General features: G+C 44.7%; 1 long non-coding RNA gene across 4 annotated transcripts; it reads right to left on the reverse strand.

Annotated features, from left to right (window-relative positions):
* Positions 1-677: 677 nt before the first annotated feature.
* LOC115085752 lies at positions 678-22369 on the reverse strand. 4 transcript variants are annotated; one of them, XR_003854953.1, is made up of 5 exons: positions 22208-22369; positions 21380-21488; positions 14166-14366; positions 3115-3145; positions 678-3030 (listed from the first exon to the last, which is right to left on the reverse strand). It is a non-coding gene; the product is annotated as an uncharacterized LOC115085752 (long non-coding RNA). The 4 variants fall into 4 exon arrangements; XR_003854952.1 differs by having other exon boundaries at positions 21380-21491; XR_003854954.1 differs by having other exon boundaries at positions 22190-22369.
* Between the last annotated feature and the right edge of the window lie 3662 nt (positions 22370-26031).

Here is a 26031-nt window from a genome sequence, read left to right on the forward strand (position 1 = left end):
GAATTTGGCTGAGTAGATTTAGGATGCTGAGCCTTGGCTGAAAAAGGGTGCCTAAACCCTACACCCTGAGACATGACATCTCCCCTCTCTTTCATACAAACTTTGCAATTGTAAGTGGAGGTTCTGGAGGGGTGGGGGAACCAGGATCTTCTTGGTGTGGTGAAGGAGGATGCCTGATGGTCTTAATTATATGAGGCTATAGGAAGGAAAGGATTAGACTTTTAAAGTATTGGGGTTTAAGCTGAAGGCAAAGTGTCACAGCTTGGGAAAGGGGGGTGATCACGGGGTTGGGCACACATAGAAACATGACAGCAAAAAAATAAAAACATGTATCCTATCTAGTCTGCCTATCCACACCAACTATTCAGCTTTACAATCCTTACAACTCCCTCAGAGATCATCTGTGTTTATCCATGCTTTTGGAAATTCAGATATTGGCTTTGCTCTACCACCTCCACAGGGAGGCTGTTCAGTACATTCACGACTATAAGGAATATAAGAGTATCCTTTAGCCTATTGGTTACAGCCTGCTTTTCTCCCCCTTCTCTCTCTCACTGTCTCTCTGGGGAGTAGCAGTGCTACTGAAGATTACCACTTATTTACCTTTAATTGCAATTCAAGAAACCCAGGAAGGATACTTGTTTATCTCAGAATCAGACCTTTTTATTCTCAGACATTTCAAATTTACTACTTAGAATAAAACAAACAACTTATGCCTCTTACATACAAAAAACCTTATGCTACAATCATTATCACAGCAAATACAAGTGGTATATAAAATCTTATTAACAGTAATAATAATAATACTTATAATGAAAGCTTAGCATGTTATACGTAACTTCAAAGCAACATGTCAAAATAAACTTGACTTGCTTAGGTATTATTAATAAACATAGCTAACTATCCTCATAACTTTAGAAGATTACCATCAGCCTTACCACTCGAGATGTCTGTGTTGCTGCTGTGAGAAAAAGTGGAGTTCATGGAGGCTGTCTCTCTGATTTAAGCACACACCAGTGGCTCCATCACTGGCTAAGCCACAAGGACTTATCTGATCCCTAAAGAAGAAAAAGACAAATTCACCTCGGGCTGCTAGGCAGCAGTCAGGAGACTCTTATCTGCAGTGGCCTCCGGTATGCTGAATGTTGTCTGCTGGGCTGTAGGGAGGGGCCAAGAGTGATGACTCAGAGTTCATCTTCTGGTGGTGTTGATGGGTCATCTTCACTGCCACCCTTCCTGAGCCCTTCTTCATGCTGTTTTTAAAAGCCAGGACATGCATATGCAACAGCTCATACATAGTCAAATGAGAGCATGGAATGGGGTCTCTGGTGCATGACAGCTCTTGACCAGGGCACATGATTTTCCATCTAGTGACATCTTGACCAGAGAGCTGACCTAGCTGTGTGACAGAGTTTACCTGTGAGCCGACCTGCCTAATAAGTCAGGCTTTCAGGATTGACATATCCTATCTCCAGGCAGATCTGAGCTCTGCTGCAGGTCTTAGAACTGTCTTTACACAACACATATCTGGCCTGCATTGTCTTAAGTCAGTATTTATGGTCAGAAGTATTCCTCAGAGAGGCTTAGTTAAACAGGCAGATCAGATAATTCAGCATGTCTTGCCATTCTGGCCAAAGTTCATCATCTCTGTATTTCTGCTGAAATTCAGGTGTTTATTTTGTGAAGTCAGAATTCATATTTTGCTGCATAGTAGTGAAACCTCTGAATCACCCTACATTATTCTCTCTGTAAAGAAATACTTTCTTGGATTATTCCTGAATCTACCCCCTTTCATCTCATAATCCCTAAAGCCTTCTTTTCTTTGAAAGAGGTCTACCTCCTGTGAATGGAAATCGAGAATGTCTTTAAATGTCTATCATATTTTCCCTATCCCACCTTTCCTGAAGGGTACACATGTTTAGAACTTTGTCTGTCCCCATATGTTTTAGAACGAAGATCACAGACCATTTTAATAGCCATCCACTGCACAGACTCTATCCTCTTTATAATTTTGATGGTGCAGCCTCCAGAACTATACACAGAATTCCAAACGAGGTCTCACCAGGAACATATAGAGGGCAATGTCACCTCGTTATTTTCTACTAACCATTCTTCTCCTTATGTAGCCAAGCATCCTTTGGACTTTTGTCACCAGCTTATCCACCTGTTTGGCCACCTTAAGATCAACTGTTATTGGCAGGGGGCTTCAATGTATCAGGAAGAAGAGGGGATCAGAGTTTACTGTGAGGTGGTGTTAACTTGTATAGTGGGGTGAAGGAGTTTAGAGGGTGAAGAGCCTGAATTGGAGGGCCTTCGTTTTTGACAAGGTTGAATATGCATATAGGCATGAGAAGACGATATTACAGAACTAAGGGTACATGTTTTAAGCCCATATTATCATGTCATTTTTGATGGGCTTTTCTACTAATAGCTAAATAAAAGGTTGTTTCTGAGAATATAAAAACAAGTAGGCACAGGGATAGCCAGATGTCTCAGTGGCAGTGCTGTGCACTGCCAAGTAGAAGGTTCCTGGTTCAATCCCTGAGTTGTGCCTTCTGCTACCTGCGTCAGATGGGGTTGGGGATGCTGTGTAATCAGTCCTCAGAGGCGACAGAGTCATAATCATTACTCAAAGGTGTCACCTAATGGCTGGATTCAGGGCCCATGATTGCAGGGTTCTAGAAGGAGCCCTGGTAAATGACCCCAGGCCAGAACCATCCATCATTGCATTGAGCAGATAATGTATGTTAGAAGGGGCTCATGAAATAAGAATATCTCTAGGTAGTTGTGAATGATGACTCATGGCTTTGGGATCCCAGCCCTAGGTCTGATTGAGCTGGATGTCCAAAGGAGCAGGCAGAAACTACCAGGTTAAAAAAAAATAAAAAAGGTACTGAGCTTAATTGATTAGAATTTTAATGAACAGAAATAAAAACAAAGTTTGTATTAAACTTGGAATGGATGTCTTTGAAGTTTAAGGAAATCCAAAAAAAATCAGATTACTTCTCTGATTACTGAACTCCAATATACCTGTAAAGAAAGTAAAATAATTTAGCTATATAGGTAGTTGGGTTAATGGGCAAAAGGTATAAAAAATTTTATTTCATTGTTTACCTGTAAAATTTCCTTTATAAAATGAAAAGCTCTAAAGCAAAGAGAGAAAAAAAGTTACATCCGAGATTTGGAGAAACTGAATTGGAAAAGTTGTTCAATTTTAAAATAATTTGTCTGACACAACTGAGTAACATCTTCTCCATTACATCCACTTATGTCTTACGGAAACATTCCTGCAAAATATAGTTTCAATTTTTTTTACAGCGGTATCTCACTGGATGTGCGTATTATTACATAATTAAATTGTAACCTATTGTTATAATCTGCTAAGTACTACAGGTTCAACCTATCTGAATTTGCATTTCTGGCCATGATAAGGCCAGACCCTGCTGGGGGGGGGCACAATTCATAGCCGGTGGGAAAACCTGGAAGAATTCTGCCTCTATCCCCTCCAACATTAGAAGCGAAGACTTCTGAAGAGGTAGGCAGAGGGAAGAGGGGGAGACAAACAATGGCCCAGAGGGGTCACTGCTGTTGACTCAAGTGGAGGGTTAAGGCCTATTGAGTCAATGGGGTGGAAGGTTAAGACCCACAAAGTCAGCTGCTGTTGACTGGAGGGGTTTGGGAATTATCAGAGGCCCCATGGAGGCTTATATTAACCATCAGAAGCTAATTAAAAAAAACCTATTTACATCTATGGCGGCGTGCTGCTGGGGTACACAAGGGGACCATTTTCAAAATGTGTGTGAGAGAGAGAAAGAGAGCACACTGTAAGAGGGTGACCATAACGCTACATATCTACCACTGTCAGAGGGGCTACAAACCCTTGCACCACCCCTGCTTATAGGGCAGGTTAACATAAATCATGTGGTTTAGCATGATTTGCAATAACTCATTTTAATATTAATAAACTGCCTTGTACGAAAATTCATAGAAGGCAGCTCATTAAAGTATTCTCAGTGTTATGGAAAACGTTTCTGGTGTTAATGGTAACACGTGCATATGTGTTACCATTAATGCATGTCAATGCAGCAGTTTAATAAGTGCTGGCACTCCTAGAAAGACCCATATAGTGATCCCATGTTTTTTCATATCTGATGTACTCAAGCAGCATTTCGGGGGAGTCCTATATGACAATCTTACCCTTTGCAGAGTTTTCCTAAACCTTGTCTGAGACAAGACAAGAATACCTTAGACTACTGGATATGGCTAAACAAGGCAGTGGATTTTGGCAATGAGTATTAACAGCAGCAAGGAAAGAAGATTGATAACCCAAATCATGAAGTTGCAATGATGCTTGTAAGAAACTGTCCTAACCAGGAGCTTGTGTGATCCAGTAGATGTCAACCACTGGAGAGAAGAACTATTGAGGAAGTGACTCTGAAGATTGTTCAACCTTTAAAACAAGTCTATAAAACTCAAGGTGGATTGCCAAGCTTGAAGATTTCAGCCTTTGTATAGCACTTGAAGATTTTAATCAAGGCTATGAGGATGATATCGAGGTGAAGCAGTGATGGATTTCAGATGATGCCATCCTCCTCCCTCACACCTCTGAGCCCTTCCCTTTCCCTGCAGTTCATAATCTCCTCCCCCTCCCTTGTGGCCCTCTGATCCAGTGATGCGACTCTCTTCACGGACTGCAGTGAGTATGAGCCTGTACTCCTCAGCCCTGCTTCAGCACAGAAGCTCAGATGGGGTGCAGCCTGTGAGCACAGGCATTGCTTCGCTGGCAGTAGTGGCAGCAGGGGAGGTTTCTGAGATCTGGATAAGGACTGACATTTTTTCAAGGCAGCAGGGGTTGGAAATTTGTCAGCCCCAATATTTTGTCACTAATGGGTCTGTGTGTATATCCTGGCCTGAAGTAAGCATCTATAAGCTGGCTTCACTGAAAGAGACAATAAGAGATATCAATCAGAGAGTTTTGCAGAGATGGGGACTTGGGGAATCTAAATCTTGAATCATATGAGGTCTCTGGGTACTGGAAACATACATTTCTGAACCTAATTGAGAAATATGAGAACATCTTCTCCAAATATAAGTTAGACTGTGGGGCAGCTAAAACTGTCATATTCTGTGTATTTATACAAGTATATCCAAGTTTTTAAAAAATGCATCTAGATTCAGATGTATACTATTAATTTCTCAATAATATAACGTAGCTACATGCATTTTCTCTTTACCTGTGACACTCAGCCTTTCCTTTTCACTTGTGGCATGCCACATGCCTGGTTTTGTCTGTCTTTTGCTATTCTTGATTAATCTTTTTGCGTATGTTTTGGGGGGGGATAGAGAATATCAGAGGCAGTAATTATATCACACAGATTTAGAATTGTTTCTGATGCCAGTATTGCCACTTGGGAAATCTCAGGTGGGAGAGAGGGTAGAGGTAGAAAGAAAACCTTTCTGGACAAACTAAAGATGCATCGGCAGCAAGAGGTTGAATAAGACAGATGTAGAAGCACATGCAAGGCACGAGAGGCCCGAATGCACAGAGCCCAAGTCATCTAGAGAGCACAGCGGCTACGTCAGTGCTTAGGCTTCTGTCTGACCACACGCACAAACATTTATTAAAGAGAAGTGAGCCTCATGGATGGGGGTTGAGTTTTTCAAGCCTTTACAGGAATCATATGACTTGAAAACCTCTGCAAGAAGGCCAGACAGGTAGCTCTATGATTGTGCTGGGCACTGCCATGCAGAGGACTTGGGTTTGTATCTTGGACCAGGACGCTGTTCCCCAGGGCTGATCATGACTGGGGATACTACAGAGGCAGAAGGTGCCTTGACCAGGCTTACGTTCAGGGGTAGACTGTAGGCAAGCATCTGCCCTGGCTGGTAAGGAGGGCACCAGAAGTTCAAAAATCAAGTGGGAATATGCCCCCTGGATTGCCATTGCTTTTCATTGCCATGGCCACCATCACCACAGCTCGTCAGAGCAGACCTCCAGAGCATGCCTGACAGCCTGACAGCCTAATCTGCCCCCACTTAGGGTCAACATTGGCTTAGTTATAGAGAGATTGGCTGTTTTGTGTCCACTTGCTGGGGAGTTGCATAAGGAATATAAAAATGGGGCATAAAACCCCTTACTGGTGAATGAAAGTAGTGGTAAATGAAGGCTCCTGGTGCTGCAATTCAGCAGAGGCCAGTTCTGACTGAAATGCTAGCCCAAAAGAGCAAAAGGAAACTATTGACTCAAAAATAAGACACAGCAAGAGGTTTGCAATAAACCAGGATGGGCTTGTTTCAAACAGAGCCAGCAGGCCCAGGTATATTTCCCTTAAGATAGACCTTTCTTAGTTGAACCACAATCTGTGAATCTGGGACATTTAAGGAATTCCATATAAAAACTGGCCATTATGAAATTCCTTATCAGGCCCAAACTCTTAAAGGTGAATCTTAAGAACCAGGCGCACATGGACGCAGCAATTTTATAACATATGTGCGGATATGCGCGTATACGCGCACGTTATAAAATCGGCTAAACATGCGTACATGTGCACACGATTTTATATCGACGGACGCACATACCGCCTCAAGCGCGTAAGCGGGGGGAATTTTAATAGCCACGCACACCTATGCAATAGCCCTTTTTCCAGTTCACTCCTAGTTCACCCCAGTAAAGGAGAGGACTTCCTAGCTAACATGCCTCCCTTTCACCTTATTACCCTCGACCCTTAAAACGCCGCTGACTAGCCAATTTTTTTTTTTTTGTTACATGACTAACCTGCCGTCCATAGCAGAAGTTACGCGGTAGGGGGCCCTGGCACGCACGTGTGTGCATAACTACTTAAGCGAGGACTACTTGGTGCAGTCCTGTCCTGCCCATGTCCCGCCCATTTCCTGCCCCAACCTCGCCCTTCCTAATGACACATTTTTTTATGCACGCGCTGGGGAGATACGCGTGTACTTGCTCGGTTCTTAAAATCCGTGTGGCGCGCACCTTGCCGAATCTCTCGCGCCTCTCCCAGCTTTTGTGCATGTAAGGCTTTTAAAATCGCCCAGTCAGCTCTGTATGTCACTGTCTGAATTTGTTCAAAAATACTTTTAAAAACAGGAAGCAGAATCAGGTTGCAATCCTACTTTATTAATTTCTCATCAGATGCACGCGCTCTGATAAATAAAAAAAAGGTTACCATCAAAACCAGGAAGCTGTTCTGAGCCAGTTTTGCAATTTTTAATTCCTATATATGCTGCACAGATCATGATAACAAGAAATCAACAAATCCGCTGGCAGTATTTAAAACTCTGTTTAATATTCACTAACTTCCTGCAACTAATACCTATGCATAAGATTACATTTCCTTGCTATATCTGGTATTGGGCCTGGATCCCAAAGATTACAAGATTACATAGCGTGCTCTAGCTATACGTCATCTTTGGTTCACTTGTCTTATGTTCGTAAGTGAGGAAGTTTTTTACTAACTGCGTGTCCAGGGCCTTGTCAGCCACTGTGCATGACTACAGGCGGGATTCTAAGCAGAGAAACCCTCTAGATTACTGGTACAGGTTAGTTAGCGTTTCAGCCTCCTTTGTCACAAGGGGAAGGGGTAATCAGGCTGCTGTGGCTACAACATATTTTTCTTCACTTCGCGGATTGGGAGGGAGCTTCACTGCTAGTCAGCAAAGGGTTTTTTTTTTCTACTTAACCTTTATATGCTGATTATAGCCGATTAGGTTTAAAATTATCCGAAAACAGTACAAGGATAACTTTAGACCTGCTCTCTATACAACCAGACTTACTGGGCTAAAGTCAGCTGGGCCACCTGGCTAAGTTTAAACCGCACCCCTAGACCATCCCTGCAGGGCTTTTCTTTCCCAGGTATGCACAGGGTATTAAAAACTTGGGGGCGGATTTTTAAAAAGCTATGCCCATAACCCTTTAAAACCCCTCCTGCGTGCGCCGAGCCTATTTTGCATAGGCCCGGCGACACGCGCAAGCCCCAGGACGCGTATGTACCAGGGCTTGAAAAAAGGGGTGGGGAAGGGGGAGGGGACGGATCATCCAGGCACAGGGGCCATTTGCCGCTGTGCCCGGGATCGCGGGTCGCCCGTCGGCCAGTGCGCACAACCGACCCCTGCCTGGAGGCAGGCACAACTTCTAAGTTAAAGGTAAGGGGGGGGTTTAAGTAGGGGAAGGGAGGGGAAGGTGGGTGGGGAGGGCAGAAGGAAAGTTCCCTCCGAGGCCGCTCCGATTTCGGAGCGGCCTCGGAGGGAACGGAGGAAGGCTACATGGCTCGGCGCACGCAAGGTGCACAAGTGTGCACCCCCTTGCGCGCGTTGACCCCGGATTTTATAACATGCGCGCGGCTGCGCACGCATGTTATAAAATCGGGAATAGATTTGTGCGTGCTGGGTTGCGCGCACAAATCTACGCCCGTACCTAAATCTTAAAATCCGGCCCTTGAGGTTTGGTCTGGCTAACTTAACCTCTTCAAATATGGGCTGCTTCATTTTTAACATTTCCTTCAAAGAATTTTGAATTTCAACAATTTCAATTTAGCCAACGAGGATCAGGAATGTTTGGACCCAGATTTATACCAGATTCTGTTTTTCAATACCTACTGAATGGTTGCTATCCCCTTATCTTTGTTAATTTTACTTATTAACCTTTAATATTTCTTATACATTCAAGTGGACTAACATGGCAGCTGCACTGCTGAATAGGTTTTCAAAGAACTCATTAAAGTTTGAATAATTCTTTGGGTATTTGAAAATGAAATCCCCATGTGCAGTTTCATTCCCCTGACCTGTTCCTGCCCCTTTTTTATGTAGGTAAAAATTCACGTGCTGTGAACAACAGGCAGACTTTTACCTGCACTGAGAAGGGAGTGGGCCCACATGCTGCCTTTCCAAGTTTACCTGTTTAAAAAATAACTTTCAGCATCGTCCCCAAGCATTCTTAGGATCTGAACCCCTGAGCCCTCAAAGTTGTGAGAATACCACCGAACCCCCAAGGTGAAATGCTTCCATAAACTTGCTCACAGATAGATCGCAATCCTCCTTCAGCTTTGATTGATTGTTCAGCATGGTTTCCCACCTGCTTTGGATTACACAAAAGCCCGGATTTTGGGCTCAACCGGTGAGAGACCCAAGTTTGATTCCCCGGACCCAGCGCCTTCTCCTCGAAGGCAGCATTCGCAGGCCATAGTGGGGAGGGAGTCTCTACACTAAATGCATTATCCGTACACTCATTGGTCATATATGTTCATTGGTACACTCATTGGTCATATATTGGTCATATATGTTGGGCATTCATGATGTGATTCTATCATGAATGCCGGTATAAAAAAGCTTTAAATAAATAAATAAATAAATAAAATAAATGTTTGGCTTGACTCGATTGCAAGGCCCATGGAGCAGGGGCTGTCTCGTAGGCATATCTCTGCAGTGTTGCCTATGTCTCGTAGCGCTTTAGAAATGATAAATAGTAATAACACTCCCAGTCTTCATGTAAGAATAACACATTTGGACTGAGTTCTAGGGGTGGGATTGTCATGCATTTGTAGCTCTAACTAGGGTACATTAAACATGACTGGTTGCTAGGTCACTGGAATTCTTTGAAAATAGTCAAAGCACATGGGTAAACCGGGCTCAGAGGTGTTTCTTTCCTAGACAGATTAACTTTTCCCCTCTTGGGAGAACAGACAACCCCACCTCTCCAAGTATTTGGATTCTTCTGACTAGTAACAGTTCAATGGCAACCTCCACCTCAGGAGTAGAATTTTGGATTTGCTCCCTCCGTGGAACAAGGTTGCGGTCACCAGTTTCTGCACCAGGGAGCACAAAAACAAACAGCAAACATTGGCAGAAGAAATATTGAATGCAAAAGGCACACGTGCACTGCAAGACTCAGCTTTCATACCACTAGATGTCAGTGACATCATCAGTGCTTAAAGGTACAAACCCTATATACACTCTACTGTTGAAAAAAAATACAGTCCATTGTTCTCTATGGACAGAAGTTAAGTAGGATGTAGGTAGAGGTTAAGAATAGACCATTAGTGATCAGTGTCACACGTCTTTGAGGATTGTCAGAACAATGGGTAGGCTTAAAAGCAAGAGTTCTAATAAATGGGCCGATTCAGTAAAGTCTGCGGGAGAGCGGGCAAATGCCCACTCTCCCAGCGCGCGCAGAGGCCACTCGCCTGTGCGTGCGATTCAGTATTTAAATGAGGCCCGGTGGTAGAAACGGGCAAAAGGAGGCGCTAGGGACACTAGCGCGTCCCTATCGCCTCCTTTTGGCCCGGAGCAGTGGCTGTCAGTGGGTTTGACAGCCGACGCTCAATTTTGCCGGAGTTAGTTTTCGAGCCCGCTGACAGCCACGGACTCGGAAACCGGACACCGGCAAAATTGAGCATCCGGTTTTCGACCCGTCAGCCGCGGGCCGACTTCAAATATATATATATATTTTTTTTTTACTTTTTTTTACCCTTCGGGGCCTCCGACTTAATATCGCCATGATATTAAGTCGAAGGGTGCACAGAAAAGCAGTTTTTACTGCTTTTCTGTGCACTTTCCTGGTGCCCAAAGAAATTAGCGCCTACCTTTGGGTAGGCGCTAATTTCTGAAAGCAAAATGTGCGGCTTGGCTGCACATTTTGTTTTCTGAATCGCGCGGGAATACCTAATAGGGCCATCAACATGCATTTGCATGTTGAGGGCGCTATTAGGTTCGGCGGGTTGGACGCGCGTTTTCGGCCCCTTACTGAATAAGGGGTAAGGGAAAATGTGCGTCCAATGGCGGGTTAACAGCCACGGACTCGGAAACCGGACACCGGCAAAATTGAGCATCCGGTTTTCGACCCGTCAGCCGCGGGCCGACTTCAAATATATATATATTTTTTTTTTTTACTTTTTTTTACCCTTCGGGGCCTCCGACTTAATATCGCCATGATATTAAGTCGAAGGGTGCACAGAAAAGCAGTTTTTACTGCTTTTCTGTGCACTTTCCTGGTGCCCAAAGAAATTAGCGCCTACCTTTGGGTAGGCGCTAATTTCTGAAAGCAAAATGTGCGGCTTGGCTGCACATTTTGTTTTCTGAATCGCGCGGGAATACCTAATAGGGCCATCAACATGCATTTGCATGTTGAGGGCGCTATTAGGTTCGGCGGGTTGGACGCGCGTTTTCGGCCCCTTACTGAATAAGGGGTAAGGGAAAATGTGCGTCCAATGGCGGGTTAACAGTGCGCTCCGTTGGAGCGCACTGTACTCAATCGGCCCGAAAGAGAGCGGGAAGCACCCCAGATGGCTGCATATGAAGGCTCATGGCACCTTTGACCTGTTGGGCCTGGTTCCAGTTAATCTGGGAGCCTACAGGACCCTGAGGAAGATGCCAGGTCAAATGAAAAATCAAAACAACCAAACTTTTATTTACAAAAACGAGCCCTGGCACTTGTCTACCCTTTAAAATATTGGTTAGTTAAACTATTCCATTGCAAAACAAATCCACCAAGAAAAATTCAGTGCTTGCAAAGAGCACAAATTGGGTTTGTCTTGTGTTAATTAGGACTCTAGTGAGTGGCGTAACTGTGAAGGCAGGAAGACGAATGAAGCGCCCAGACCACCGTACTAAACCTAATAATCCATGGCTGAAAAATGTCTTTATTGCAAATACAGGCAGCGACTTAACTACTTGCAGCACAACTGGTAGTCAAGAATTTATAGGACTGAGGGGGTTTATAAAATGCATACGGCAGTAGAATTTCCTAGAAAACACACAGCAGCAATTTGAAATGATATACAAGAGAAAGAGAAAAAAAGTAATGTACATAGAATTCCTATACATTCTAAGAAAGAAATATGATAGTCACTGGAAGGATACAGATGTTGCTTGTGCCTTTAGAAATACAAAAAGGCAGTGTTTCGGTAATATTTTATTGTGGGGTTTTTTTCTTGCCTGAGCTATATCCCTCCAGACTCATACAGCCTGATCATTCTGTACCTGTGGGAAAAGACCCCTTAGGGCTTCATATTCAAAGGAGGTTTTATGCATAAAAACTCCTGTGAGTTCTGCAGCTAAAAGTACAGGCAGAACCCACTAGGGATGTGAATCGTTTTTTGATGATTTAAAATATCGTCCAATATATTTTAAATCGTCAAAAATCGTTAGAGCCGCGATACAATAACAGTTCCCCCGATTTATCGTCAAAAAATCGTAAATCGGGGGAAGGGGGAGGGGAAAGGGGAGGGCGGGAAAACCGGCACACTAAAAACACCCTAAAACCCACCCCGACCCTTTAAAATAAATCCCCCACCCTCCCGAACCCCCCCAAAATGCCTTAAATTACCTGGGGTCCAGAGGAAGGGTCCCGCTGTGATCTTCCACTCTCGGACCTCCGGTGCTTGTAGAAATGGCGCCGGCGCTACCTTTGGTTTTTCCGTACAGAAAAACGATTCGCGGCAGGAGATCACTCCCGGACCCCCAGGGACTTTTGGCCAGCTTGGGGGGGCCTCCTGACCCCCACAAGACTTGCCAAAAGTCCAGCGGGGGTCCGGAACGACCTCCTGCAGTCGAATCGTGTTGTCTACGGCCGGCGCCATTTTGCGCAAAATGGCGGCGCAAAATGGCACCGGCCATAGAGAACACGATTCGACTGCAGGAGGTCGTTCTGGACCCCCGCTGGACTTTTGGCAAGCCTTGTGGGGGTCAGGAGGCCCCCCCCAAGCTGGCCAAAAGTCCCTGGGGGTCCAGTGGGGGTCCGGGAGCGATCTCCTGCCGCAAATCATTTTTCCGTACGGAAAAACCAAAGGTAGCGCCGGCGCCATTTCTACAAGCATCGAAGGTCCGAGAGTGGAAGATCACAGCGGGACCCTTCCTCTGGACCCCAGGTAATTTAAGGCATTTTGGGGGGGTTCGGGAGGGTGGGGGATTTATTTTAAAGGGTCGGGGTGGGTTTTAGGGATGTTTTAGTGTGCCGGTTTTCGATTTTCACGATTTTCACGATATTTTAAAAACCCAAACGGCGACGATCCGATTCCCTCCCCCTCCCAGCCGAAATCGATCGTTAAGACGATCGATCACACGATTCACATCTCTAGAACCCACAGTAGGAAGAGGCGTTTCAGGGAGGTGGATTGGGGGGGGGGGGCAGGGGACAGTATTCATGCACACAAAGTTAACACCTGCTCGGGAGCACGCATGTCTGCGCATGTACCGGGGACAACCTGCGAATTGCCAAAGTGGATTTAGGCGCCCAAGTCCGCTTTGTACATTTGGGCGCAGGTCTGCAGCAGGAAGCAGCCGCGGGCTGTAGCCCTCGGTGGGCTGTTTCAAAACCGCCCCTCCCTATTGTGGAAGCCAAGTTTTTTTTTTATCCTACCTGGCCCATTAAAATGATGAACTGATGCAGCTGGAAGGAGCCATTCGGAAACTGGCCGTTGCACAGACTGGAAAGGGGCGGGCAGGATGGGGATTTCCTTTCGAAATCCCCGAACCTACTTGACCGTCGTTGCGTTGCATTTGCCACGTCACAAGCGAGCACATTTTCTCAGCCTTTCTGGTACCAAAAACTCGTGTAGGCCCAGCGCACCTATTCTGACAGTTGGGTGCCTCCACCAAAAGGGGTTTCTTCCTGTTTTCATCCGCTTAAGCTGTCGATGATGTCTGCCTGTGGAAGGGTGCATCGCTGCCTACACAGCGATTTCTGCCATTTTGCCCTGTATATCGGAAAAAGACTAATACCCTGCTTCCTCCCTCTTCCTGTTTCTTCCCCTCGTACTCTGCTTCCCTGCCACTATCTCCTCTTTTCCTCCCGTCTACGTCTTTTTCCTAGGCAAAAATGACCGAGGCAGGCGGCATGCCTCAATAAATCGGTTACGTCGGTAAGACTAAGTCGGCTATCCCTCTGAAGATTTTCTCCTAGGCACTTTCCCATATCTCTCTCAGGCCCTCCTTTGCTCCTTTCCCTCCCTCCTCTCCACAGTACCATGGTTTTTTCCCCTCCCAATGCTGGCACAGGTCCCCGTTCCTTTTCTCAGGGTGGAGTCGCTCTGACACCTTCCCTAGCTCCTGCCCCTTTCCTCTCTCTCTCTCTCTCCCTCTCCCTCTCTTTCTTTCTCTTCCCCTTTGATCTCTCGCTCCCCACTCATCCAGTGCAAGGTAAATGTCACAGATACCTCATCAACCTTACAGCACCTAAGAACAAACCGGAGACGCTTCTCTTCCACGTCGTTTGTGGCCTCCTCCTCCTCGTTTGGTCTGTCTGTCCTGGGAGCTTGTGCGAAAGACATTTAAAAGCTGTGGGAGAAGATGGCATCGCGGCACGAACTGCATGTCGGTAGGGCTCCGTTTTCTATTCCCTTTAGTCCTTCCCGATGCTATTAAGGTGAAGAGAAAGGGAAAAGTCAAGACTGACCTGCGGTCCATGTTCTCCCTTCAGTCTTAGGGCAGATACCTAGTGGAAATACTTAATCACGTGCCTTTTTGCTGCGGTAATCTTCAGCGAGCTATTTTTGTATACTTTTGAGTCTCGTTATCTCATTAGTACAGATTTCATATTAAGACTATTGCAAACTTGTTTACTCATGCTAACAGTGAGATTACAGCATGTTAACCACTTGCTATCACGTTTAATGCGTGCTATCATTTATGATAGTCTTAATGTGGCTTGACCCCCATATTCTTATCAAAGTATAAATTGTAATTATTGAAAAGAAAACAAAAATAAAGTATAAGTACCTTAGTATTATATTTCTATCACTCATTATAAAACTCAAAGCTTTTTACATTGTCGAATTTATGCAAACCTTTATTACATTGCTGAGTTTATGCAAACCAGGGAATTATGACAATATGTGGTGAAGGTGATATGATGCCACTTTCAGTCAGCCCTAATAATAGCTACCTATTATTCAGTCAATGTTAAGGCACTGACACTGCAATCTAATGTGGCCTGTGGCACTAACACATAATTAATACTTTCTCAAAAAGTGGAAGGCAGGCAACTGACAACTCTTGGGAGAAAATGAGCAGTCTCAATCTAATTATTCTCTGCCGTGCATTCCCCTCTGGTAGCCCCCATCACCCACATGTCTCCTAAGCATTACAAAGCCATATCCCCCTCTAATGGAAAAAAAGGCAGCGGTCTATCCACCTCGACATTCTGCATTCCAGAGTTAATTTGTCTTAAGATGCTCCAGATGGTGACAAAAAAATTCCTTCTGAATGCTGTCTGGCTGTTTTCACCCAGTAATAGACAACACTCCATTTCAGCTCCTCAAAAGTGAGTGAGTGGAACAAATCCCCAAATCAGCATCTGTCACTAATCCCAAATATCACTGAAACCTGCAGGAAATAACCTAATGGAAGGGACTAGAAGCCCCTTGGTCAATGCTGTAAGCTATATCGTAACTGCTTTCAGGACGAAAGGCCCTGCATCCTGAGGGAATATTAACCACCTTCTCTCTGATCCTGTTGCATATCTCGCTGCCCAACCTGTCATATTTTAGGAGTTTTGTTTTTATTGCAGAATTTTATAAAGTACTATATGCAATATTCCGATTTCATACAATCAACAAAGCCAGTCTCATATTGGTGAAGAATTTTGCATTTACAATCCCCACTATGTAAATTCATTCAACTCAATGTAATTCCATATTTTCCCATGTATACAAATTCTTATTTCTCTCACATTTCTTACTGCAAATCATAAGATTTTTTTCCAGCACGTCATGGGGGCAATAATTCTGAAAACTTATGCACTCTGAAGGGGAAACGTTGACTTTAGCAGTATCGCCTCCTCTGAGCTGACTGAGACTACAGTGGCTAGCATGGGCTTCTCTGTGAGTTTAGAAACTGCTTGCTTCCCTGCTGTGCAGGGGAAGTCGAGGAGAATGAAGCTGATGGTGGAGGTCAGCCTCAAGCAGAACCAGTCTGCAATCCAGCTCAGGATTAGGACGATCTTTGGTAAGGCCAGCTACAGTTAATCTCATGATCCTAACTGAAGGCAGGCTGTTTTCTTGATGTCTTCGAACTGGCAAAACATCCTTTTGAGGATTGCTAGTTGGTTAAAAGAGAGGAAACAGAGAGTAGGATTAAATGGCCTGTTTTCACAATGGAAAAAGATAAAACAGTGGAGTGCCTCAGGGACCTGTACTTGGATTGGTGCTTTTAAATATATTTATAAATGATCTGGAAAGAGGTACAATGAGGGAGGTGATCAAATTTGAGGATGACACGAAATTATGCAGAGTAGTTAAATCTCAAGCAGATTCTGATGAATTGCAGGAGGACCTTACGAGACTGGAAGATTGGGCTTCCAAATGGCAGGTGAAATTTCACATGGACAAGTGCAAAATGATGCATTTTAGGGAAAAATAGCCCTTGCTGTAGTTACACAATGTTAGGTTCTATCTTAGCAGTTACCACCCAGGAAAGAGATCTAGGCGTCATAGTGGATGATACATTGAAATCGTTGGCTGAATGTGCTGTGGTGATCATGAAAGCAAACGGGAATTATTAAGAAGGGAATGACAAATAAAGGATGGATGTTATAATGCCTATGTATCGCTCCAAGGTGAGACTGCATCTGGAATCCTGTGTGCAATTCTGGTCACCACATCTCAGAAAGGATATAGCTGCATTGGAGAAAGTGCAGAGAAGGGCAACCAAAATGATAAGGGGTATGGAACAGCTGCCCTATTAGGAAAGGCTAAAGAAGTTAGGGCTGTTCAGTTTTGAGAAGAGATGACTGAGGGGAATATGATAGAAGTCTACAAAATCATGAAAGGACTTGAACAAGTTAATGTAAATCAGTTATTTATTTACTCTCTTAGATAATAGATGGACCAGGGGGCACGCCATGAAGTTAGCAAGTAGCTCATTTAAAACAAATCGAAGAAAATTCTTTTTCACTCAGCGCATAGTTAAGCTCTGGAATTCATTGCCAAAGGATGTGGTTACAGCAGTTAGTGTAACTGGGTTAAAAAAGATTTGGATAAGTTCCTAGAGGATAAATCCATAAACTGCTATTACGGTAATTAATAAGCAATAGTAGCTTGTGATCTATCTAATGCTTGGGTACTTGGCAGGTACTTGTGTCTTGGATTGGCCACTGTTGGAAACAGGATACTGGGTTTGATGGACCCTTGGTCTGAACCAGTATGGCATATCTTATGTACTGTATTATGTGCCATTTATTTCATATGTACTATATGCAAACCATCCCATATCCCTGTATATTTCTCTGAGTACTACAATAGGAGAGCGACTAATTATATCCTTGATAAAACCAATCAGTCAATAAATGAAATACATGAACAGATGAATGTATTCCTTTGGATCCCCCTTCCGACCGGGCACTAAAAATCAATCCTATCACTGGAACTATTTTCTTCATATATTGATTTATTTTGGAACATAAGAAAATGCCATACTGGATCAGACCAAGGGTCCATCAAGCCCAGCATCCTGTTTCCAACAGTGGCCAATCCAGGCCATAAGAACCTGGCAAGTACCCAAAAACTAAGTCTATTCCATGTTACCATTGCTAATGGCAGTGGCTATTCTCTAAGTGAACTTAATAGCAGGTAATGGACTTCTCCTCCAAGAACTTATCCAATCCTTTTTTAAACACAGCTATACTAACTGCACTAACTACATCCTCTGGCAACAAATTCCAGAGTTTAATTGTGCGTTGAGTGCAAAAGAACTTTCTCCAATTAGTTTTAAATGTGCCCCATGCTAACTTCATGGAGTGCTCCCTAGTCTTTCTACTATCCGAAAGAGTAAATAACCGATTCACATCTACCCATTCTAGACCTCTCATGATTTTAAACACCTCTATCATATCCCCCCTCAGTCGTCTCTTCTCCAAGCTGAAAAGTCCTAACCTCTTTAGTCTTTCCTCATAGGGGAGTTGTTCCATTCCCCTTATCATTGAACAACAGAGATTACCTATTGTCCTTGCTTCATTTGCTTATTTTTGCCTATCATGCTGCCCTGTCTGAAAATAGCCCTCCCCTGGCAGGCTGCACGTGCTCTCAGCCTTCCACGGCACATGGGTACTTTTAGCCGGATGGTAAGGAGACATTTCCTGGGGGCGTGGTTAGATTTGGGGAGGAAAACGGAGCCATGCGCATGACATTTTCAAAAGTGCATGTGCTACTTTACCTCTGTTTGGCCGCCTGCAAAAGAAAATAGCAGATGCAAAGCAAAAACTCCAATTTGCTAAAAGATGCTAACCGACTACTTTACAACTATGTGAGCTCTTTCAAAATTGACACCCCCCCTTGTCTTTTGATACTTAGGGGTAGATTTTAAAAGGGTTACGCGCATAAGTTATGCGCGTAACCCTTTAAAACCCCCCCTGCGCGCGCCGAGCCTATTTTGCATAGGCTCGGTGGCGCGCACAAGCCCCGGGACGCGCGTAAGTCCCAGGGCTTTGCTAGGGAGGCGTGTTGGGGGCGGCGCGACGTTCGGGGCGTTCCAGGGGGCGTGGTTCCGGCCCGGGGGCATTTCGGGGGCGTGGCCGAGGCCTCCGAAATCACTCCCAGGCCGGGGAATCGCGCAGCGGTGGCTGACAGGCGCGCACGAGTTACGCCTGACTGGGGCAGGCGTAACTTTCGCGATAAAGGTAGGGGGGTGTAGATAGGGCTGGGGGGGTGGGTTAGGGAGGGGAAGGGAGGGGAAGGTGGGAGGAGGCAGAAGGAAAGTTCCCTCCGAGGCCGCTCCGATTTCGGAGCGGCCTCGGAGGGAACGGGCAGCGCCCGCAGGGCTTGGTGCATGCAAGGTGCACAAATGTGCACCCCCTTGCGCGCACCGACCCCGAATTTTATAAGATACGCGCGGCTACGCGCGTATCTTATAAAATCCGGCGTACTTTTGTTTGCGCCTGGTGCGAGAACAAAAGTACACACGGGCGTACTTTTCTAAAATCTACCCCTTATTGTGCATGACAAACTGTACAGAGCACAAGTGTGATGTGATGGTATATAAAAACAATAGTAATCATTATATTTATTATTATTGACTCTTATCTCCTTCAATTTCTCTCGATATCCTTACATTTGTAAATTGCCCATAGTGACTTTTCTGTATCAATCAATGTTTTTCTCAGATACCATTAAACTATTTTTCCAATAGCAGAATGCACACAGGCTTGCATCAGACACAGCAAACAATTTCAGAGTTCATTACTTCCCAGGTCTTCAGAGTGCCACTTTTTTGTGGACTTGAGATCTTGCCAGTTAGATTTTTCATAGTTTTTTATTACTTTTAGAAATTACTTTGTTGCTGGCGCCGTTATTCTTCAATGTATGTGTTGGTTTGTAATGTGAAAAATCCTCATAAAAAAACCATTACTCTTTTCATTTTCCACGGGAGATGACAGAAATCAAAACTGATACATAACAAAACATCATCTAGGAGTTACACATCAAGAAACCTAAATACCCCCTAATGCTGAGTAAGTCAAGAGAAGGGACTCAGGAGGTAAGGTGAGAAAGGTGGTATAAGGAGACATACCGGGAATGTGGACAAGATGATCTGGTCCTGTGATTGGGGTCCGACTCCAGCAGGAGCAAGAAAGGAGTCCATAGGGAACCAGGGCCCCAATTGCCTGCACTAAGAGATAGCAGCTGCATCAAGGGAGGCAGTCAACCACACAAGGCAAGCAGGTAGGGTAGGGTCTTCACCTGTTGCTGCTACCATTCCCTGTGGGTTCAGCCCAAGGGTGCAGGCTGCAGCCGGGGCTTGATGACTCAAGAGAGTAGCAGAATGACCCAGGTGAGCCAAGGCTTCGGGAGGCCTTAGCACAGGCTGGAAGTTTGGCATGGATCGGAAATCACGCATGGATCAGGACTCCAGCATAGATCAGGAATCTGGGCTAGTTGAGCAGCGTTCCCACAGAAGAAAGCCTCCACAATTGTCAGGTGAGGGCTTCTTGTAGCCAGTCCTCAATCTGGGGCCTGACCAGTGTTGGTCCAGTCGGGAACTTCCAGGAGCGTGGTTAGACCTCACCAAGTCAACTAGATCATTTCTTTATAATTTCTTTCTTTCTTTATTTATTTATAAAAACTTTTATTCTGCTGCTTCTAAAAGAAACGTCCAATTGCTACTGTGGTGAACTGGGAGTCAGCCCGTCTTGTAGCTAAGCCTCCCTGAGAGTCCATGCTCTGAATTCTGGGGTTGAAGGTTCAAAGCTCACCATTCCTCATAGTCCCTTCTTTAACTACCAACTCTTGATAACACCAAAAGTCCTAGATCTTGGCATTAAAAGACCTAGCAGGAAAGAAGAGGCTTAAGAAAATCTTGAGCGTTGTCTAGGAAATCCTTGTCATGAACCCTGGCCAGCTTGGGGGGGTCAGGAGGCCCCCCCAAGCTGGCCAAAAGTTCTTTTTGGGCCGAACGAGCCGTCTGGCGCGAACGAGCCGGGAATCACGTGACGCCGGCGTCACTCGACGTGCCGCCGACGTCACATGCTTCTCGCCAAGGATTGCAGAAATGGCGTCCTCACTCCTCGCTCCATCACCAGGGAGGTGGTAAGTCGGGGGGGGGATTAAGGAGGGTGAGGGGGTTTATATTTTTATTTTGGCTCAACAATCGCGATTTCCCACATATCCAACATATCTATGTTGGATATGTGGGAAATCCGATCGTTTATGTCGAATCAATTTTTTAAGTTAAAAAAAAATATGAGTAGCGTTTTACTAATGCGGTCAATCCGAATGCACACCCCTACTAAGCCCCCTTCCCCACAGAGAACAATCCTGTACACAGGATTGTAATTGAAATCCTGCTGGTTTTATGGAAGGACATTTTCAAAGATATGTCTCCAGGTAACGTAGTGCTTTATCCCCAGAAATGGCCCTTTCAAAAACTGCGCAGCGAATATGCACATAGGGGAGACGCATTCCAGGGCAGGGTTGGGACTTGCCCATGCATACTCTTTGATTTAAAAAAAAAAAAAAAAAAAAAGTGCACATAAATTCCCTTGGAAAAGCCACACAAACCAAATAGAGGGTGCAGTGGTGTGCACATATTTTTTGCTGACATGCACATAGGGAAGAGGTGTTCCAGGGGGATGGAGTCTGGGCAGAACTGAGACTTACACTTACATACTCATTGGTTTTAAAAAGCATGCACCCAAATTCCCTTAGGAGAGCTACATGGATAGAATAGTGGATTTAATTTTGTGCACCTAGTATTGCTGGAATAACTTTCAAAGCAGACGTAGGCACAGAATCTGCTTTGGAAATTGGTGCCACTTATGCTCATATTTACCAGCTAACTTATGCTTGATGCTACAAAATTACCCCTATAATGGGCACTGGGTACACAGAAAAAGGCACTGGATGAGCTAAGGGAATTCATAATACTGACTGATTCTTACATGATCAGTGATGTGCTGCCAGTTTCTCATGAAGGGGCTCTCACCAAGTCTGTTCCATTTATTTAATTACGCATTTTTATATTCCTCTGCATTCAACTGTTGCTGGCCTCTGCTGATTACAATAAACAACATTCAGCATTCAATTTAAGTAAAACCTTCCCTTTTTTCACAAAGTTATTTAACCCTCCACTACCTCTTTCTGTATAACAAATAATAAAAATGACCCTAGAATATACATAATACTGAAAATTGCATTCCAGTCATGGAATCCTTGGCAGTTTGAAATGTTCTACTGGATCAGCATAAGAATTAACAAAAAAAAAATATATATATTCTACACAAGCTTTTGAAGCCACATATGTTCCTTCTTCAGATGTCACATCAGACACTAGAGATGTTCATTCATGTGAAACAAAAATGAAAAAGAAGACAAATTGTATGAGGGGTTCTGTAACCTGTCTGATACTGTGCACCTCGTTTCCCCCTCTCTCACACCCATCGGGGCCGGCGATGCTACAGACAGTTTCGTCCTATAGCTACACAATCCAAATAGTTAAGAAAAGACCATGTGTTTTCTCCACAGAATCAGACTTTGATTTGTCAGATTTTGCAAGGTTAGCATTTAAAAGAAAACAAACAGGACTCTAAAGTCCTTGCTGCTTACGTAGGCTTATACGGAATAAAGCTCTGCATCATTAGTGGATTGAAACCTGCCAGAAACCTTAACCTGCTTGGAGTATTACCAAAGGTAACTAGCTGGCTAGCCCCACACATCCCCCACACACACCCCACACAGTCACACACACTTACACAGCTTTTGGAGATTACCTTTGGTTTCACTCTGGAGCAGTCTCTGCCTAGAGGTCTCGGACACAGTCTGAGGTACAGGGAGCGTGCATTCTTAGTCCCTGTACTGGCTGGGATGAAGCCTTGTCTCAGCCGGGGAGAAGGGAAGCCAGCTCAGGCACAGGCAGCCAGGTCATAGTAGGAGTCTCTTACTTGAAGATTCCTTTTTTTGCACTTATTTGCCAAACTCCTGACCACTCTTTGAGCTTTCTGCGAGGCACAGAAGCCAGAACTGGTGAATAATTAGCCAAGGATTTAATATTGCTTAGGCTTTTTCTTATATGAATGTTTGCTTGTAAAAAGAAAAAAAAAGTATGGCATTGTATTTTGACTAATACAAGCCATGAAAGAGCTTCAAGAAATAGTTATGTTTAGTGCAAGACAGAAAGTCATTCATATTTCAAGAAGGATTTCAAGAATATCAATGACAGCAGCTCTATTGTCACATATTGATTTTGACTGAGGCAAACGAAAGAAGAGATAAACAAGATCAAAAAAATACAGAAAGCAATTCAACATGTGAATGATACAATTAGACAACTTGAAATTGATGTGGTCTGCAGCTGGCAAATAAAGGCCCAGGAGAGAAGCGCTATCTGCCTAGGACTGATATCTTATATCATTAATAATTTGCCCACACACTAGCATTACAAATATTGAGTAGAGCTTAGCCGTCTTCATTATGTCTATGAAATGAATTGTAATGCTGTAGCCCCTAATATCTGCAGAACATTATGCCTCCATGCACCATGTTTCTTACGTACATATAGACAACCTGAAACATTTTAAGTCTCCAAATGGTTGACTACTAGAGGATATTGTATGCTATGCTGTTAAGAGAAGGAGTGGTCTAATGGTTAGAACAATGGGCTGAAGAGGTTCAAGCCTCATGCTTTTGTATTATTATTACATTTCAGGTATTTGAATGTCTCAGTTATATCCCCCCTTCTCTCGCTCCGTTCCTCTAAGTTATATCTAGGTCCCTAAGTCTCATTTCATAGGGCAGATGGTGCAGACTCAGCACCATTTTGGTAGCCTGTCTCTGGACTTCCGCCACTCTCACTCTATCCTTTTGGAAGCATGGCCTCCGGAACAGGATTCAGTGCCCAGATGCGGTCTGACCAGTGATTTGTACAGAAGCAGTATTTCTTCCTATATTTCTACTGGTGGTACCTCTTTCTTTGTCTCTGGCTCTAGCCATTGCCTTTTTTTTTTGCACTGTTTTGCAACCTTGAAATCCTAGATATGATCATCCTGAGATCTATCACTTTTACGGTGCATGTCAAAATGTCACCTCCTTCTCTCCCCCAATCACAGCAGTGGCGTAGCCACGGGTGGGCCTGGGTGGGCAGGTGCCCACCCAACTTAGACCCAGGCCCACCCAACTGGCACCGGAACTGCAAGGCTGTCGCGGGATCCCATCCCCGCGACAGCGAACAAGAGAACCCACGCCTCGCGCGCCATCACGGCACATGTGGGGAAGCGCTGCTGCGGCCGTATGGCCAACCGGTCTTCCTGTTCGGGGGGGTGGGGGAGTGGAAGCGCCGCGCGCAGCTTCCGCTTCCTCCCCCCCAATGCAGGAAGATCAGCTGCCTCTCCTGCTGCCACCCGTTCTCCTGCTATCTTCGGACCAAACGGCCCGCCGAACTTCCTGTTCGGGGGAGCGGAAGCGCTGCGCACAGCTTCCGCTTTCTCCCCCAGAGCAGGAAGATCAGCTGCCTCTCCTGCTGCCACCCGTTCTCCTGCTATCTTCGGGCGTCGGGCCGTACTGCGCGCCGATCTTCCTGCTTGGGGGGGGGAGGGAGGAAGCGGACGTTGTGCGCTGCGCTTCCGCTCCCCCCCCCCCCCCGACAGGAAGTTCGGCGGGCAGTACGGCCCGACGCCCGAAGAAGATAGCAGGAGGCCGGTGGCAGCAGGAGAGGCAGCTGATCTTCCTGCTCTGGGGGAGAAAGCGGAAGCTGTGCACATGCTTGAATGTGTATGTGTGGATGAGAATGGGAGTGTGTGTGGGTGAAAACTGGAGCCTGGGTGTGTATGTGGGTGAGAATGGAAGCTTGAATATGTGGGTGAATGGGAGCTCGAATGTGTGTATGTGTGGTTGAGAATGGGTTTGTGGGTGGGTGAGAATGGGAGCTTGAATGTGTGTATATATGGGTGAGAATGAGAGCCTGGGTTTGTGTGGGTGGGTAAGAATGGAAGCTTGAATATGTGGATAAGAATGGGTGCTTGAATGTGTGTATGTGTGGGTGAGAATAGTACCTTAAATGTGTATATGTATGGATGAGAATGGGAGCTTGAATATGTGTGGGTGAGACTGGGAGCATGGGTTTGTGGGTGAGAATGGGAGTCTGGGTTTATGTGTGTGGGTGAGAATGGGTGCCTGGATGTGCGTCTGTGTGTGCATAAGAATATAAGCCTGGGGAGGGGTGAGAAAGTGAGAACTTGAATGTGAGCTTGTGGGGGGGGGGGGAGAGAGCATATGAGAGTGAGAGCTTGTGGGGGGGGGAGAGAGCATATGAGAGTGAGAGCTTGAGTGTGTGAGAGGGAGTCTGTGAGAGAAAGCATGTATGTGTATGTGTGTGTGTGTGTGTGTGGAAGGGAAGAAGACAGTAATAGAAGAAAGACACTGAAAAGGAATTAGGAAATGAGCTATAAGGGAAAAAATGGGAAAAAGAGACCAGGACCAACTGATTAGAAAAATACAAAGATCAGACAACAAAGGTAAAAATATATATCTATATTTTGAGATGTTAGCAATTTAAATATAAGCAACACAACCGCTCTCTCAAAATTTATGGACAGGTAGGAGCCGTGTATACAATCGTAATAATAAGAAGGCTAAAGTACCACAAATCATGTTTGTATCATTAAGTAAACCTCATACTTAGGCGTAGATGTGAATGCTATGCTGCATAATTTGGCATTATTTATCAGTAAAAAAACAACTAGTAGACCTGCATGCCCACAGCCCACCCATGTTAACCTTGTGCCCACCCAAAAAATCAATTCTGGCTACGCCACTGAATCACAGACTGAAAGAAATCTTATTTGCAGCAACGTGTTGTCCCCTTGCTATTCTACCCTTTGACTTTACAATCTAGAAGCCACCTGAATCTCTGCTGCTCTATATGTTCCAGGTAGGTCACACTGATTATCCTCCTTTTCTTCACTGAACCTGTGCGGAGTGCTCCGCAAACCCACAGTTCAGACCATTACAATTTTTGCACAACTGCAAGAAAGTCTACTGATTTTTAAGGAATTGCTCATGACCACCGACAAACTAATATATAAAAATAAATGACCGACTGGAAGGCTTGTGGTATCTATTACTTTTTTGCTGCATTGATGTGGGCTTTGGTTTCCAACTGTCTAGGCTTTAAAAATATTCTCTTGAAGACGGAAGAGAAAGAGGATACAAGAGAGGGATATGATGGAAACATTCAAATATCTAACCAGTTTTGAATAATATATATGAGGGAGGATTGTGAGATCTTTATGGATTAATAACTTAATAGATGAGTGCAGATAAAGACCAAATAGCTCATCCAGTTTGCCCAGTTCTTTTGGCCTACACTGTTAAGGATATATCCCTGTTGCCAGCTATAGAAGCTTGAGCGATTTAGGATATAATTCTTTATCCAAGTCCATTTTTGTTGTCTTCCTATCCTGGCAAATAAGCATATAAGTTCCCATGTTTAATCCAACACCCAGGACCTCCAAGCCCCCCATGTCTTACAACCAAGCTTTGTAGTAAACTGTTCAGTTGCCAAATCTAATGACATTTATTTTAATTTAATTAAACAATT

Source organism: Rhinatrema bivittatum, chromosome 2 (assembly GCF_901001135.1).
Source record: "Rhinatrema bivittatum chromosome 2, aRhiBiv1.1, whole genome shotgun sequence".
NCBI classification, from domain to species: domain Eukaryota; kingdom Metazoa; phylum Chordata; class Amphibia; order Gymnophiona; family Rhinatrematidae; genus Rhinatrema; species Rhinatrema bivittatum.